We start from the raw sequence: 17,012 nt of genomic DNA, 5'->3' as shown, positions 1-17,012 counted from the left end.
GGTGGGATGGGTATGGGACGCCCGCCTCCCACTATGTGACGACCCTGTTATCCCGCTGCCCCACCTCCCTGTTATCCCATCAACGTAAAAGCTAATAGGACTCCTATGGGATATCCCACTTGTCCCGATAAAAAAACTAATCGGGAAACCGTGGGGAAGGGTGAAGAGATCCAGGGGCGGGATCCCCTGGCGGCGAAGGAGGACGGGCCCGGGGTGGCGGCGGCGGCGCCGGCAAATTCGATGGAATATCCCATCCCACTTGAAATCTTAGCTATATTCCTCCCACTCGTCTCCCCTCGCCTCTTATGAAGGTCCGTTTTTTTTTTATTCTTTTGATTGGGCCTCTCATTCGTTTCCCCTCGCCTCTTATCCCACTTGCTCTCCCACCGCCTTTTTTTCTTTTGATTGGGCCTCATCCTCTCACTCGTCTCCCCTCGCCTTTTATGAAGGTCCCGGCCTTTGTTTTTCTTTTGATTGGGCCTCTCACTCATTAGGCTCCGCTGAGCAACATGCACATGGGTGACTTTAATTCCTTCCTGAACCTGATGATTAGAGTTTAATTCTAATATGTGCTGTTGCTTGTTGATTTGCAACTTATCAATGTATATGAACCGGTAGGAGAAGATGCAAAGAATCGAGGTGGGATTATTCACAGACATATTCTAACGTTTTGTTCAATCGTACAGAGGCGAGGCAGTTTTCTCCAGCCGGACAAATTTGTTGGATGAAGCCCACTTCTTTACCTTTCATTGGCCCATGTGTGTGCGTTACCCCAAGGCCCAAGCTGTACCTCAAAATGAAGCAAGTGTTTAGTACTGTACCTATTTTCTTCCTCGCGTGCTACAACCTCCTAAAAAAACGATGACATCCTGTCATCCTCTCCTTGCTCGATCTGCTCAGAAATCATTTCCTTCTCTCCTCTCCCAAGCAGAAATCCGTGCAATAGGCACCACGCTTGCGCCTCCAGCTGCCAGATCCGTCTCCCTACTTCTCCTCGATTCCACGATAGTCTGGACCAAATCCGGACAGGCCTCTCATGGCTGCAGACGGGATTCAGACGCCGCGCATCCGCATCGCGTGGTGGAAGCTGCCGGGGGCCGAGCTGGGCGGCGTGCAGGGAAGTTCGAGGCAGGGGATGTTGGTCCGTGACCCGAAGCGAAGTGGTCTGAGATGGCGCGTTGGAGAGCGCCGCCTCACCGTCCGTGGGCCACTGCCCTTGGTAACAAATTGGATGGTCGAGCCGCTGGGATTCTCTCTTAGGTCGCGGTCCACGGTGCCGGTCTCGTCGTGCAAGCCGAGAAGAGAACCAGAGGGAATAAAATCCGACCAAATCCTTTCCGGTTCCGGGCGAGCTTCACCTCTCCTGCCGAACATCGCGTGCGAGGGCGTCGTCCCTCTTCTGGTTATCGGGCGCGAGGACGTACGGGACCCCAACCCGAAGATCCTGCTCCGCCAGGGGTGAGAGCGTCGTTCGGCCAGCGACGGGGAAAGGAGAGAAGCTAAAAAAAATAAAAGAAAAATGAACCGGTAGTGGCAGTTCAATGTATTATGCGATTTGGTGGGAGGGCAAAACCGTCCTAAAAAAAGCGTTGACGAAACTTTTTGGCAGAAACCTTAGCTCCTTTATTATTAGGTATAGAATAGATAGATGTGTCCTATCAATATTCGGTGATATTTATTTCATATGCCCAAACGCGCCCAATGTGGCACAACGTCTAATGATTCCCTGAAAACTCCTACCGTCCATGTCTTCAAAAGGACCCATATTTTCTCTAGGGAGTGGCTAGGGAGCAGTCGACTGAGAATTTGTTACGTCTCAGTCGACGCCCTAGAAGCATGCAGCGAGCAGTATCACACCATTTCTCTCATGACATGCACAAGAGCAGTATATGCCCCATGCTTTGCTAGCTAGCTAGCTTCCTAGCTACATGTTGAACAACATATCTTACGTTCTTTTAATTTGACAGTAGTTTCAATCTCACTTAGTCTAGTACTGGTACTTCACCGAAAATTAAAAATTAATTTTTTTTTGAAATTTAATTGAAAAGTGTGAGTAATTGAAAATATAAGAACAAGCAAAAAAAAATATGGAAACAAAATAATATGCTAGTTACATAATTCTTGAGAAAACTGCAACTCATACCAAAAATCGGTTGCTAGTTTTGCACATTGTTGGAAAAAAGTGCAAGTAATATAAACAGTTCTAGTTGCACATTTCAGTAGAAAAGTGTAACTCGTATCAATACATGGTTCCTAGTTGCACATTTCTCAAAAAAATTGCAACTCATATTGAAATCGGATGGAGTTGCACATTTCTTGAGAAAAGTGCAACCTACATAGAATATAGATTGCTAGTTGCACTTTTTTTCTTCAGAAAAGTGCTACTCATACCAAAAATCGCTCGGTAGTTTTGCACATTGTTGGAGAAAAGTGCAAGTAATATAAAAACTTCTAGTTGCACATTTTTTGCAGAAAAGTGTAACTCGTATCAATACACGGTTCTTAGTTGCACACTTCTCAAAAAAAAATTGCAACTCATATTGAAATCGAATAGAGTTGCATATTTCTTGAGAAAAGTGCAACTTACATAGAATATAGATTGCTAGTTGCACTTTTTTTTTCAGAAAAGTGCAACTCATACCAAAAATCGTCGGTAGTTTTGCACATTGTTGGAGAAAAGTGCAAGTAATATAAAAACTTCTAGTTGCACATTTCCGCATAAAAGTGTAACTCGTATCAATACATGGTTCCTAGTTGCACATTTCTCGAAAATATGCACCTCATATTGAAATCGGATGAAGTTGCACATATCTTGAGAAAAGTGCAACTTACATAGAATATACATTGCTAGCTGCACATTTCTTGAGAAAAGTGTAACTCATACAAAAAAACCCGGTCTCTAGTTTTACACATTGTTGGAGTAAAGTGCAAATAGGGAAAAAAACTTCTAGTTGCGTATTTCTTTTAAAAAAGTGCAACTCGTATCAATAACCGGTTGCTAGTTGCATATTTCTCGAGAAGAAATGCAACTCATATTGAAATCGGATGGAGTTGCACATCTTTTAAAAGGTGCAACTCACATCGAACATAGGTTACTACTTGTATATTTCTTGAGAAAAGTGCAATCTCTTTAAATGAAAAAAGTAGAAAATACTACTGACATAAATAACAAAAAAGAAAATATATATATAAGGCATGGTTGCACATTTCTTGTTGAGTTAGTTGCACATTTCTTTAAAGGTCAACCACGAAAATGAAACTAAATTGTATACAGATAATAAAAATAATTAGAAAGAAGGCAAAATAAATAAAAATGTATCAGCACAAATGCAGACTAATTTGCTCTTTAAAATAGAAGAAACAAACCGGTGAAATAAGCAATATTAAGAATTCGTAGTGAAATTACATCGTGAACAGTCGACTGCCTTGTTGGTTTTAAATACGCGCTGCGAATCAACAGAACGTGGGTTCGACTCCATCCCCCCGCGTAACACATTTTCGACTGAGACATAAGAGAATCTCAGTCACCTGAGACTTATCAAATCCGTTTTCTCTACGCCCTCATCCCACACACCCACATCAACATTCGTGCAAATTTCGACACCTCATATGCTAGCTTCATGGAATTCAAAAGGTAGAGCATTTCTTTGGATCTTCATGGTAAACCAATTAGAAAATAGCGTCACGAGAAGCTCAAGGAAATGCAAAATGTCACTATTTTTCATAGGATTGGGAGACAACGGGAAATCGGTAAAATCTTGTCTTGGGATTGTGTGAGCAATGCAAATCGGTGATAGTAGGAGGATAAAAAAAGTTTGCTGAGGAGACAATGATCTTCACCGTTAACCGAAGAAGGCTAGATGGGGACACCTAAAAAATGGTGGCTTGTTTTCTCTTGTAATGAGAAGTTTATACAATATTGTTATATTACCCTATTAAAAATCATACTACTTGTGTAGTATTAATAATTCCCTCGAGAAAATGTTGACGATGGAGAAGCAGCTAGATGTGAGCAAAACTTACAGCGGATCAAATCAAGTCGTATATACTAATCACCCGCGCCGAGGACCACCGCACGCGAGTACTAAGTGGGCCCCGGCTGCACCCGGGTCCAAAACATATCCACAGTGTGTTGTCATGTTGACATGCGACTGGTATGTCCATACCAGTCGCATGCCAAAGTATTGGTCGCGTGATCCTATTCCCACACGCGGCAAGTAAACAGAGTTTCGCCGCGTGCGCCATGGCCACACACGACTAGTATCGGTGGTACTGCCTTTCTATCGCAGACAGGCACCACCTACCGGCCACACTCGCCATTCGTCCGTTCGTGCAGCTTTTCCCACGAATTTCTCTCTCTCCTTCCTCCACCCTACCTTATTTTCTCCATATAGATCTCTTATTTTAGCCAATAAAATATATTTTGCCCATGGATCTAACCAATTCTCTCCCCTACTCCTAGCTAGATCTAACCAAAATATTTGGTTTTTCCTCCACTTATTAAGTATATATTGGCACACTCTTCAACAAGTTCTCCTCCGGTCCACACGCGTCATCTCGGGGATCCTCGATCTCCTTCATTTATTTAATAGGTGATTAAACTAAATGTATGTGTGTATTCATGTTGTCTACCCTCCATCGCTTTGTGATTTCATTTCAAATATATGATGCGACAAAGACTTTGAAGCTTGTGATGTGTGCACGCATATGAGTTGCCAATGTTTTGCCGAAATATTGATTCGTTTCTGTTTCGGTAAATTTCTGGCACTCTGTATATGTTCTATTTTTAGCAAAGGTCATGCCGAAATTTTGTTTGAATCTGACGGATCTCTTGCTTATATCGTGCAGGGAAATCATGATCCCAATGAGCGAAAGGGTGGTGACCAGATGGTTAAAATCCGTGACGGAAAACATGATTCAAAATAAAGAAACAGAGATAAGATGTCCGTGTCGAAAATACAAACAAATATGCTTGCTCAACCCCTTCGATGGCCATTTGAAGGCGCATCTACTCATGAATGGTTTCATTTATGGATACACTCAGTGGGTACATCAAGATGATGATGAGGATGTCGACCATGAGAATGTGGATGGGCAAGACAATAACAATTACGAGGAGCGAGAAGATGGACGATGGAACGAAGCAGCTTCTGAACATGATGAAGATCAAGAGGTGTCTGCACATGGAGAAGAAGAGTTTGATATATCAAATGGAGAAGACGACGCAGACACGCAGACGGCGCTTTGTTTTGCCGTGCGGGACCCTCATGTTCAACAACTGCTTCAGAAGGAGATGAGTACCACCAGAGCTGCTGCTAGAGAGAAACTAAAGCTTACGCAACTGGAGATAGACTCGAATACTCCGGTGTATGCAGGTTGGGAGCCCGAGGACTCACATTTGAAAGTAACACTCCATATTCTGCAGCAGAAATCACAATTTAGATGGAGCGACTCAAGCGTCAACAAACATTTGAAATTCTTGTAGAACCTTCTTCCCAAAGGGAAAAAGATTCCTACTATTCTAGACGACGCAAAAGAAGTCGTCCACCCTCGTGATTTACCCCACGTTAGATACCACGCATGCATCAATAATTGCATCATTTATCGGAACAAGCATGAAGACAAAAAAAATATGTCCAGAGTTCAATGCCGATCGATACAAGAAAAATACGAAAGGTCCTCAAAAAGTGGTGTGGTATTTTCCGCTCACTTCACGCCTGCAGCGGTATTTTGTGGACTGTAAGGAAGCAAAGCTCATGTGCTGGCACGCAGAAAGGAAGAAGGCAATGGCTAAAGATGCTAAAGGGCAGAAACAAACCGTGTTGACACACCCTGCAGATGCATGCCAGTGGAAAGCATTAGATATTGAATATCCAGAATTTTGGGGAAAAACCAAGAAACATCAGCTTGGGAATGAGCACCGATGGATTCAATCCGTTTGGAAACCATAGTAGCACACACAACACCTAGCCCATGTTTGTATGGATGTACAACCTTCCCGTGTGGTTGTGCATGAACAGAAAGTATATACACATGAGTATGCTAAGTATTGCCAATTTTTGAAGCTATTTGATTCAAGTAACGGTGGCGAACCATGCGATAAGATATGTGGCATAGGTATTGGAACGTTTATGGTGTAATCACTTGGTGGTGGCACCGCATGATTATCCCCTAAACGTTCCGCAACCGGTGTCTCATCCTTCCCCTTTGTTGAAGTGCTGGTCTCTTCAAGCCCTTCCTCTTGTGGATCTTTTGTCGATTGAGCGACAAAATCAACAAGAGGAAATTGACTAGCTTTTGGTGGCTGATCCGCGGCACTTGCCTTAGGATCTACGGTAGGGGTTGGCTTTTGAGCAAACAACTCCATCATCATTGCCTTCATTTGGCTAACGATGGATGACTCCAATTTCTTGAGGTCATCCAACGTAGCCGTTGTGCTATCGATGGTAGATGATGGAGCGGGTGGCTGATGGCGTGTAACTCACACGTTCGTTGGGAACCCCAAGAGGAAGGTATGATGCGCACAGCAGCAAGTTTTTCCTCAGAAGGAAACCAAGGTTTATCGAACCAGGAGGAGCCAAGAAGCACGTTGAAGGTTGATGGCGGCGGGATGTAGTGTGGCGCAACACCGTAGATTCCGGCGGCAACGTGGAACCCGCACAACACAACCAAAGTACTTTGCCCCAACGAAACAGATGAGGTTGTCAATCTCACCGGCTTGCTCGTAACAAAGGATTAGATGTATAGTGTGGATGATGATTATTTGCGAAAAACGAGAGAACAAGTATTGCAGATTGTATTCAAGTATAAAAGAATGGACCGGGGTCCACAGCTCACTAGAGGTGTCTCTCCCATAAGATAAATAGCATGTTGGGTGAACAAATTACAGTCGGGCAATTGACAAATAGAGAGGACATGACAATGCACATACATGATATGATGAGTATTGTGAGATTTAATTGGGCATTACGACAAGGTACATAGACCGCTATCCAAAGCATGCATCTATGCCTAAAAAGTCCACCTTCAGAGTTATCATCCGAACCCCTTCCAGTATTAAGTTGTAAACAACGTGACAATTGCATTAAGTATGGTGCGTAATGTAATCAATAACTACATCCTCGGACATAGCATCAATGTTTTATCCCTAGTGGCAACAACACATCCACAACCTTAGAACTTTCTCGTCACCGTCCCGCATTTAATGGAGGCATGAACCCACTATCGAGCATAAATACTCCCTCTTGGAGTTAAGAGCAAAAACTTGGCCAGAGCCTCTACTAATAACGGAGAGCATGCAAGATAATAAACAACACATAGGTAATAGATTGATAATCAAAATAACATAGTATTCTCTATCCATCGGATCCCGACAAACACAACATATAGAATTACAGATAGATGATCTTGATCATGTTAGGCAGCTCACAAGATCCGACAATGAAGCACATGAGGAGAAGACAACCATCTAGCTACCGCTATGGACCCATAGTCCAGGGGTGAACTACTCACTCATCACTCCGGAGGCGACCATGGCGGTGAAGAGTCCTCCGAGAGATGATTCCCCTCTCCGGCAGGGTGCCGGAGGTGATCTCCGAATCCCCCGAGATGGGATTGGCGGCGGCGTCTCGGTAAGGTTTTCCGTATCGTGGCTCTCGGTACCGGGGGTTTCGCGACGAAGGCTTTAAGTAGGCGGAAGGGCAACGCGGGGGGCCACACGAGGGCCCCACACGCCAGGTCCGCGCGGCCTAGGGCTGGGTCGCGCCGCCCTGCTGTGGCGGCGCCTCGTGGCCCCACTTCCCTTCCCCTCGGTCTTCTGGAAGCTTCGTGCAAAAATAGGACCCTGGGCGTTGATTTCGTCCAATTCCGAGAATATTTCCTTTGTAGGATTTCTGAAACCAAAAACAGCAAAAAACAAAGAACTCGGCTCTTCGGCATCTCGTTAATAGGTTAGTGCCGAAAAATGCATAAATACGACATATAATGTGTATAAAACATGTAGATATCATCAATAATGTGGCATGGAACATAAGAAATTATCGATACGTCGGAGACGTATCAGTGGCTCAAGGGAAGGGGACCCATTCACAACCTTCTCTTGTCTGGCCATTTCTTAGGCGATAAGCCCGAGCAAGAGAAACCTTGCTCTGATACCAATTGAATGGATCGTAGCGGACAAGAGGGGGGGTGAATGGACGCTACACAAATTTTAAGTATTTTTCAGTTTTAGCAGTGCGGAAGGTAAAGAAGATAGCTTTAGTGGTGGAGATGTTCCTAGTATGATCCTAGGCAAGTGCAACAAGTAAAGGAAACAAGCATGATAGTAAGAGTAAGGAGCGGGACAACCGGATGGCGCAGAGACGAGGCGAGGTTTGTTTCCCGCAGTTCCTCCCACAAAAGGGAGTACGTCTGCGTTGAGGAGGTGCTAGCCTCACACAAAAGGATAGGCGGCCACACCACGAAGGAAGGCCTCACCTTCTTCCTCGAGAGAGCTCCACAAAGGGGCTCCCCCTTCTCCACTAAGGCACCGGTCGAGGCGGTGGTTCCTTCACAAGGTTGGGGCGAGCTCCACACACTAGGAGGCTTCCAACAACCTATGAGGCTAGCACAACACCAAGCTAGCCTCCATAGGTGCACTTCCTCCAAGATCCCACCATAGGAACCCTAACTCCAAGATCCACTAAGGACTAGCACGAATTGGTGAAATCTCTCTTGGTAGAACTATAGATCGGGGCCTCCTCCACCACTCCTCAAAATTTGGGCAAGATTGGTTGGATGGTTGGGGAGATCCTCAAGGATTAAGCTCATCAACAATGGAGGAGAGAGAGAGAGAGAGAGAGAGAGAGAGAGAGAGAGAGAGAGAGAAGAGATGAAATCAAGCTGGGGAAGAAGGGCCCTTTAAATAGGCCCCCCGAAATCCAACCGTTATGTGCAGTTTTCGCCTAAGCGGTACTACCGCTCTGGATTCGAAATCCCCACAGAACTTATCCACATGGACACATAGTGGTACTACCGCTTGAGGTACCGCAATGGCCTCCAGGGGTTACTGGATCCCAAGCGGTACCGAAGCGGTACCACAGCGGTAGTGTCGTAACTTATGTTACGGTACTTAAGCGGTACCGAGGCGGTACTACCGCTCTCAAGCGATACTACCGCTCAAGGTACCGCAGAGGTACCGTAACTTGTTCTGTGGGACTTTCCCAGTGCAAAGCTCTAGAGCGGTACCGTAGGGCGGTACCAGTAGGGGTAGCGGTACTACCGCTACTGGTACCGGTAGTACCGGTCAGGCAAAAACTGCTTTTTCCTCTTTTCCTCTCCAACCATGTCACCTCGCGATACACATACAAAACCAGGAAACCTAAATGCTACGCTTCAGTCCTCCGATCTTGATGTGTCCAGCGAGGTCACCGTGCACTTGCAAATCTATCAAAGACACTCTTTGCACACGGTGAGATTATTCAAGTGTTGTCATCAAACAAACAAAACACGAGGTTTAGACTTTGCTCTTTCATGTTCAATGGTAAATATAAGCTCCAAGGAGTAACCCATCGAAGGAGCGGCATAGAAATCGATACATTATTAAAAAACTGGAAAGAGTGCCCTGCGCCAGGAAAGAAGCGAAAGGCGCCGACGCCGTTGCACAAGGTATGGAAAGCTAGGTCTGTTTTTTGGGACTTGCCGTACTGGAAAATCTTCGATACGCCTCATAGCCTTGATGTCATGCATATCACGAAAAATGTGTGCGAGAGTTAGCTTGGCACTCTGCTCAACATGCCGGAGAGGACCAAAGATGGGCCGAAAGCAAGAAACGACCTCATATAGCTGAATACCAGGCATGAGCTTCACGGAGGACACCCCTAGAATGATCAGGACCAGGAGAAGACAGAAGGTCACAAGGAAAAAAAGGTTAAGCGGAATGACTATTACTGCCCTCCTTCGTGCTCCACTCTAAGTAAAAATGAGATCGATCAATTTTACAAGTGCCTTCTGGGAGTCAAAGTTAGTTTTGGATACTCGGGGAAGATAAGCAGATATCTAGACCCGAAGAAATAAAATTCAGTGGGATGAAGTCTCATGACTATCACGTGATGATGACGCAGATCCTTCCGGTTGCGATACGAGGGATAATGGACACGCACGTCCGTGAAACACTTATTGGCTTGTGTAACTTCTTCGACGTTATCACTCAAAAGTCGATCACTTTGATGAAACTCGTAAGGCTACAGGAAGATTTCGTTGTCATACTATGCGAGGTAGAGATTTACTTCCCGCCCACATTCTTTGACGTTATGGTGCATTTGTTGGTTCATATGGTTGAATATATCACCAACCTTGGGCCAACATTTCTGCGCAGCATGATGCCGTTCGAAAGGATGAATGGTGTCATCAAAGAATACGTTCGTAACATGGCCCATCCAGATGGAAGCATCATCCAGAAATTTCTGACTGAAGAGTGCATCTCTTTCTGCACGAATTATCTAAGCATCGAGAACCCTGTTGGTTTGCCCGTCAACAAGCACCTTGGCAGACTCGATGGAGTAGGTCACAGAAATGGCTGGAGGGAAATGCATGTCGGCCAGTCTGGTCAACTCGCCGACTTTGACAGAGCAAACTTAGTAGTGCTACAACACTTGGAGATTGTTGATCCTTGATTGACAGAGTACAAAACCATGATTGCCGATAAGTATCGTGACCCAGGGCAAGAGAAGACGGAGGGAGACATAATCAAAGAGCGCAACTCCTCTTTCGTGTGTTGGTTCAAAGAACGTCTTCTAGCTAATGCCCCGCCAATGACTTCGACGGATGGAAAACTCTTATTCACCTTGTCACAGGGACCCGTGACCAACCTTGCGACTTATCAAGGATACGATATCAACGAGTACACATTCTACACTGAGGATAAAGATAAAAATAGTGATCATCAGAACTCAGGGGTAATGATGGAATCCTACACCGGTGACAAAAAGGATAGATACTATGGAAGGATCGAGAAGATATGGGAGTTGAGCTGCGGTGGAGAAAATATTCTGATGTTCCATGTCAGGTGGGCTAAGAATATCGTAAAAGAAGACCAATATTTCACTACCATGTATATACCACCAGCCCAAGCCAAGAATGTTGGGGCGAACGTCACAGCCAAAAATGAACCATGGGTATTGGTCTCGCAGGTGGCTCAATGCTTCTTCATAATCGACATGACCAAACCTAGCCGTGTTGTCTTAAGGAGAGGCAAAAGGAGCATCATTGAAATGGATGGAGTCACCCACGTGGAAGAATTCGACCAGTACGGCGATCCAAAGATTGAAGAAGATGATGATGATAATACACCATATACTCCAAGAAGAGGCAGAACCACATTACCTAAGAAAGATCTTCCGTTCAAAAGAAAAAGTCATGATATGGGATTAAATTATTCAACATCAAGAAAAAAAGGCAAGAAGAAGATGATGATTGTCAAACGATGAGAAGCACGGTGGTGTGTACTGCATGTATTCGCCGAGTTAATTAATTAATCGTCCATGTATAACCATCTATATTATATGTAGCACTGTTTTGCTTATTTTGAAATACAACAACGCTATAAACTTGGTGGGTTTTCCGTGAGTTAATTAACACCGTCCATTTACTAATCGCGTGCGGCGACAAAGATACGCTGCTAGCAAGTTACCAGTTGCGTGTCAGCGCGGCTACACGCTTCCACTAACTTTCCAGCCACGTTCGGCCAGCCGGGCATGCTACCATTAACTTTTTGGCAGCGTGGCAGTCGGCTCTCCGCTTCTAATTTTTTCGTTTTAAGGAAGATGCGCGCGAGTTGACCCATTTTTGGGCACAAATCCTAAACTCGCACGCGTCCGACCGCCTTGCAACACCGCGCGCCGCCCCTGCTCGCCTAGCTCCAGCCGCCCACTGCCTTGCTCCAATGCGCGCCACCGACCACCTCGCCTCGCACTGTGCCACCGGACCTACTCACACAGCCGGCCGCCCGCCGGACCTGCTCGCACCGCTGCCCGTCGGACCTGCCCGTAGGGAGGAGGTCCACTCCGCCGCGCGCCTTCCCCTGCTCGCCTAGTGCTCCGCAGCGCCCAGGGTGAGTCCTCCACCTTTCCATCTCCTGACCACCACCTTGACTGCGCCCTCTAACTGCTCGACGAAATATCCGGCCGTGGTGTTGTTGATGATGAGACAAAAATGCTGTGAATTGTTGATGATGAGACAATGCTGTGAGTTGTTGATGATGAGACATGGGATATATGAGACATGCTATATATATGACGTAAATGAGTTGCTAATGTTTTGCCGAAATGTTGATTCATTTCTATTTCGGCAAATTTCTAGCACTCCGTATATGTCTTATTTTAGCAAAGATCATGCCGAAATTTTATATGTTACTAACTACTTGCAATTTAATTAACTTTAGTGCGTACATGTCGACCGAAAAGCATGACGATGAGGTCGGCTGTTCTCAGCAGGTAGATGAAGAAGAAGCTTTTAGACGACATGGATCGTACTGGGAATATTTAATGTCTGATCCGCCACAGCCCTGTATGGACAAGGTCATGGCTGAAGAAGAGAAAGATGACAACACTAACGATGAAACCGGGGAGAGGAACCAGACTACCGATGATGGTGAGGGCAACTGCACTACCGAATGTGGGGATGGGAACCGGCGATGGTTGGGAGGGCAACTGCACTACCGAACGCGGGGATGGCAACCGGACCACCGATGGCGGGTAGGGTAACTGCACCACCGATAGTGGGGGTGGCAACCGGACCACTGATGGCGGGGACAGAAACTGCACCACCGATGGTGGGGGTGGCAACCGGACCACCGATGGAAGCCAATCGACGAGGACACTGAAGTTCAGGCGCCGAAACAGGATCCCTACGAAAAGGGAAGATGTCCACGAAGTAGAGAACACTGCATCCTCATCGTTTTGTATCCGGAAGTTTCACAAGCCGTGTTTCTGGACTCGTCGAGGATCAACAACCCGAAGAAAGAGTACGTCGAAGTCAAGAATGTTCTCGATGATGCTCTCTGCAGCTTCTCCATGAAGGTACGATGCCTCAAGAAAACCAAATTTACCTGCCTCAAGCAACCGCCTAAATTTATGAGGGATGCGTACTACGTCATCCTTCACTTGAAGGACATTGTACTCCATCACCAAAACCTTATGACGCTAACTCAACTCGAGGAATGTGGCAAAGACAATGCGGACCGCACTGTCGAAGCTCTCAAAGTTGAGTTCTGTGGCATCCAGTAGAGTCTTGGGAAAATCATCTACAACAATGTTCTTAGATGCGAAGGGATGTTTCACGGCGGCAATCCAAAATGACATGACATAGCTGATCGCTTAGAACAACAGGGTGACACCAGGGAATTCAACACGATAGGTGGCATTCTCCCATTCAAGGCGAAATCGGTCAAGTGAAGACGCACTCGTGGGGTGTAATAAACTTTATTACGATCTTCGGACTATGATCTTATAGTTTAAACTTTATTCCAAGACTATGAACTTGTGATGTAACTTTATTCCTGTTATCACCAGATTTTGGCCAAATCAGGAGATGGGCCGTAAGTGAGATGGGTTTGAAGGATATACGCGTGGAGGATCTCCGAAGCGGCCTGACACGAAGAAGTTGGGCTAAATTGCCCGTGTATCTGTATTATAGTAGATTGCATCTTAATTTAGAAGTTAGAGTTTTATCCGTGCACGGTTAGGTGCATACCTGAATTAGAAAGTCCCCCCGGACTATAAATATGTATCTAGGGTTTATGAAATAAACAACAACCAACGTTCACCACAAACCAATCTCGGCGCATCGCCAACTCCCCCATCTCGAGGGTTTCTTCCGGGTAAGCACCATGATGCCTAGATCGCATCTTGCGATCTAGGCAGCACACGTTTATTCGTCGTTCATGCGTTGCTCGTACTGAAGCCTTTTTGATGGCGAGCAACGTAGTTATCATAGATGTCTTAGGGTTAGCATTGTTCTTCGTATCATATGCTATCGTCGTGCAACCCTTAGGCATCTAGCCGCCCTTACGCCTATCACGGGTGTAAGGGCGGCACCCCGCTTGATCATTATCTAGTAGATCCGATCCGTTATGATTGCTCCTTGTTCTTCAAGGATTAGTTTAATATCTGCATTGTTAGGCCTTACAAAGGGTTGGAGGATCCAGCGGCGTGTAGGGTGTCGTTTGCTAGCCCTAGACGAGGATGTTCCGGGGATCAACCTCGTGTTGGTTTTTAGGCCCTGTCTAGGATCGGCTTACGATCACCGTACGCGAGCGCGAGGCCCAATCACGAGTAGGACGTTCCGATTATGCGGTGAAAACCCCAAATCGTAGTAGGTCGCTTTAGCTTTATCTTGATCAAGCAGGACCACCATCTGATCGTACACCTCGTACGTATCATGGGTGGATCGGCTCTTTGAGCCGATTCACGGAGACAACTCGAGAGCCGATCGAGGCTCGTATTTAACATTTACGTGTATGCCATGCAGGAAATTAAGCGAGGTATCATCCAACACCTTCCTGACCAGGTATAGGTCAGGTGGCACGCCCTTGCATCAGCATCGGACGTGTGTGCAGAAGGCTTTGCGGGCCATCGCTCGGAGGGACCAGGGCCAGCCGCAGTCCCGGGAGATTCCCGGCTCTACGGTGTTGCCCGTCGCTGCCCGCCGGTGGGTTTCGACCGCAACACATTGCTGGCACGCCCGGTGGGACAATCTTCGACATCCACCGCATCGCCATCTACATCCGAGATGGCGGAAGGCACTCCGGTCAAGTACGAGGATCCGATCGAGGAGCTCAAGAAGAAGCATGACGTGATCAAAGCGAGTCCTCGAAGCCGACCTCATCGGCTCTTTTCACGAGAACCCGCTCACATGGCATCGGGTGGAAGGGGTTCTCACCTGAAGGCGCGCTCGATGGAGTGGACCTGTCCTCCCCGTCGGAAGAACGCACCGGGTCGCTGCGTCGGGAGATCAACTTCATGGTGGCTCATTCGCTGCACCGCCATTCCGAGAGCCCGGTGAACACTTTGGAGCGTGTCGCTCGCGCGTGATCCAGGAAATCATGAGCCATCGGTATTCTCCGTCGGGACCAGCTACGGGGACTTACCAAGGAGAGATGCCACTCCAGTCCCGTCCGCCGCTGCCGTCCGCGTTGGCAGCACCAGAAGTGCCGAATTCATCGGCGTACGTCATCTACAAGATTGGTGGTGACCCTAGTGACTACCAATTCTTACATGAGGCGCCCAAGGAGATTCCCCACGGATACACGTGCGCATACGTGCCGGCTGCAGTGCTCGGGCACTCTCGAACCGAGCACGCAATGGCGGGGACTTCGGAACAGCGGGAGGAACGTCGGGAACAGATCTTGAGAAGCGGGACGTGGCTAGCTAAGTACGCCACTCCGACAAACCTCCGAGAGCTCAGCTCCTGCAGGTTGGCTCGAGTTGGAAAAGCAAGCATGGCTGGCTGAGTATGCCACCCCGGCGAACCTTCGGAGTTCGACGTCTACGGCCATCACCGCGGATCAGATTTGTACAATTCGAAAGACCGAGTTCGGCATGATGCCGAAAAGGAGGACAATCGGCTATACCAAGCCGTACCCCAACGAGTACGAAATGATCCCGCTACCACCCAAATATCGGCTCCCTGACTTCACAAAGTTTAGTGGATCGGATGGTTCCAGCTCCATCGAGCATGTGAGCCGATATTTGGCACAGCTGGGCACTATCTCAGCATCAGACGAGCTGCGTGTGAGGTTCTTCGCGCAGTCCCTCACAGGATCGGCTTTCGGGTGGTACACATCGCTGCCACCAAACTCAATCCGGACTTGGAAGCAGTTGGAAGAACAGTTCCACGTGCAGTATCACTCGGAGGCTTCCGAGGCTGGTATTGCCGATCTAGCACAAGTACGACAGAAGCGCGGGGAAACAGTGGCAGAATACGTCCAGCGCTTCAGGACCGTTAGGAACCGATGCTATTCGGTTCATGTAAGTGAAAAAGAAGCAGTCAAGTTGGCGGTGGTGGGTCTCTCATCATCGATCAAGGACGTGGCCTCCCAAGCAGACTACCCTTCACTGGCGCACATGGTGCGAAGGCGTCGGCATATGAACGGCGCCACCCGGATGTTTACCGGGATAAATTCAAGCGTGCGGTGGTCCTGGTTGAGGCGGATGAAGATGAAGGTGCTTTGCGGGAGATCAAGAGGTAGCAGTGGCTGAATGGACTCGGGGGCAAGCCCCGTGTCCCGTAAGTGGGTTAAGCCACAAGGTCCTCCAAAAGGGTTTGACTTCGACGTGACCAAAGCTGAGCAGATTTTCGACCTCTTACTCAAGGAGAAGCGGCTGAAGTTACCCGAAGGCCACAAGATCCCCACGGTGCAAGAGCTGAACGGAAAGCCATACTCGCAAATGGCATAACACGTTCACCCACGCCACCAACGACTGCAGGGTGTGGCGTCATCAGGTCCAAATGGCGATAGAACAAGGGCGGCTAATTTTCAGCCGATACGCCATGAAGGTCGACACACACCCCTTCCCCGCCGTTAACATGGTGGAGTATACTTACCATAGAGGGTGCCGGCCAGATTTCTCGTGCAATATCAACATGGTAGGACCTGGGCACCACTCCGGTAAGGACGAAGATGAGGGCAGCTGCTCTCATAGCAAGGACACGAGGAAGCCGCTCCACGCGATCGGCTCCGCCACGATGGCAAGCGCTACATCACAGAGGGAGAAGTGAGGAACGTAAGATATCAGCGACCTCTCTCTGATCACCTCCTCAACAAGTATGTGGGTCGATACGACCAACGCCGGCGATACAACGATGATGATGAAAAAGATCGTCTGGCTAGGGACGACAGGAGACGTCGTCGGCATGATCGCGACGAGGAGCGATATGAGCGCCACGCCAAGGAAAAGTCGAGAGAGCAAGACGACGAGGATAGGCACTCGGGACTGCCCCTTCTTCGGTACACTCGCTGGGATTCGGGAATGAGC

The sequence above is a fragment of the Lolium rigidum genome, chromosome 6 (assembly GCF_022539505.1).
Source record: "Lolium rigidum isolate FL_2022 chromosome 6, APGP_CSIRO_Lrig_0.1, whole genome shotgun sequence".
Taxonomy (NCBI): domain Eukaryota; kingdom Viridiplantae; phylum Streptophyta; class Magnoliopsida; order Poales; family Poaceae; genus Lolium; species Lolium rigidum.
The sequence above is the reverse complement of the archived record's forward strand: the minus strand, read 5'-3'. Positions refer to the sequence as shown.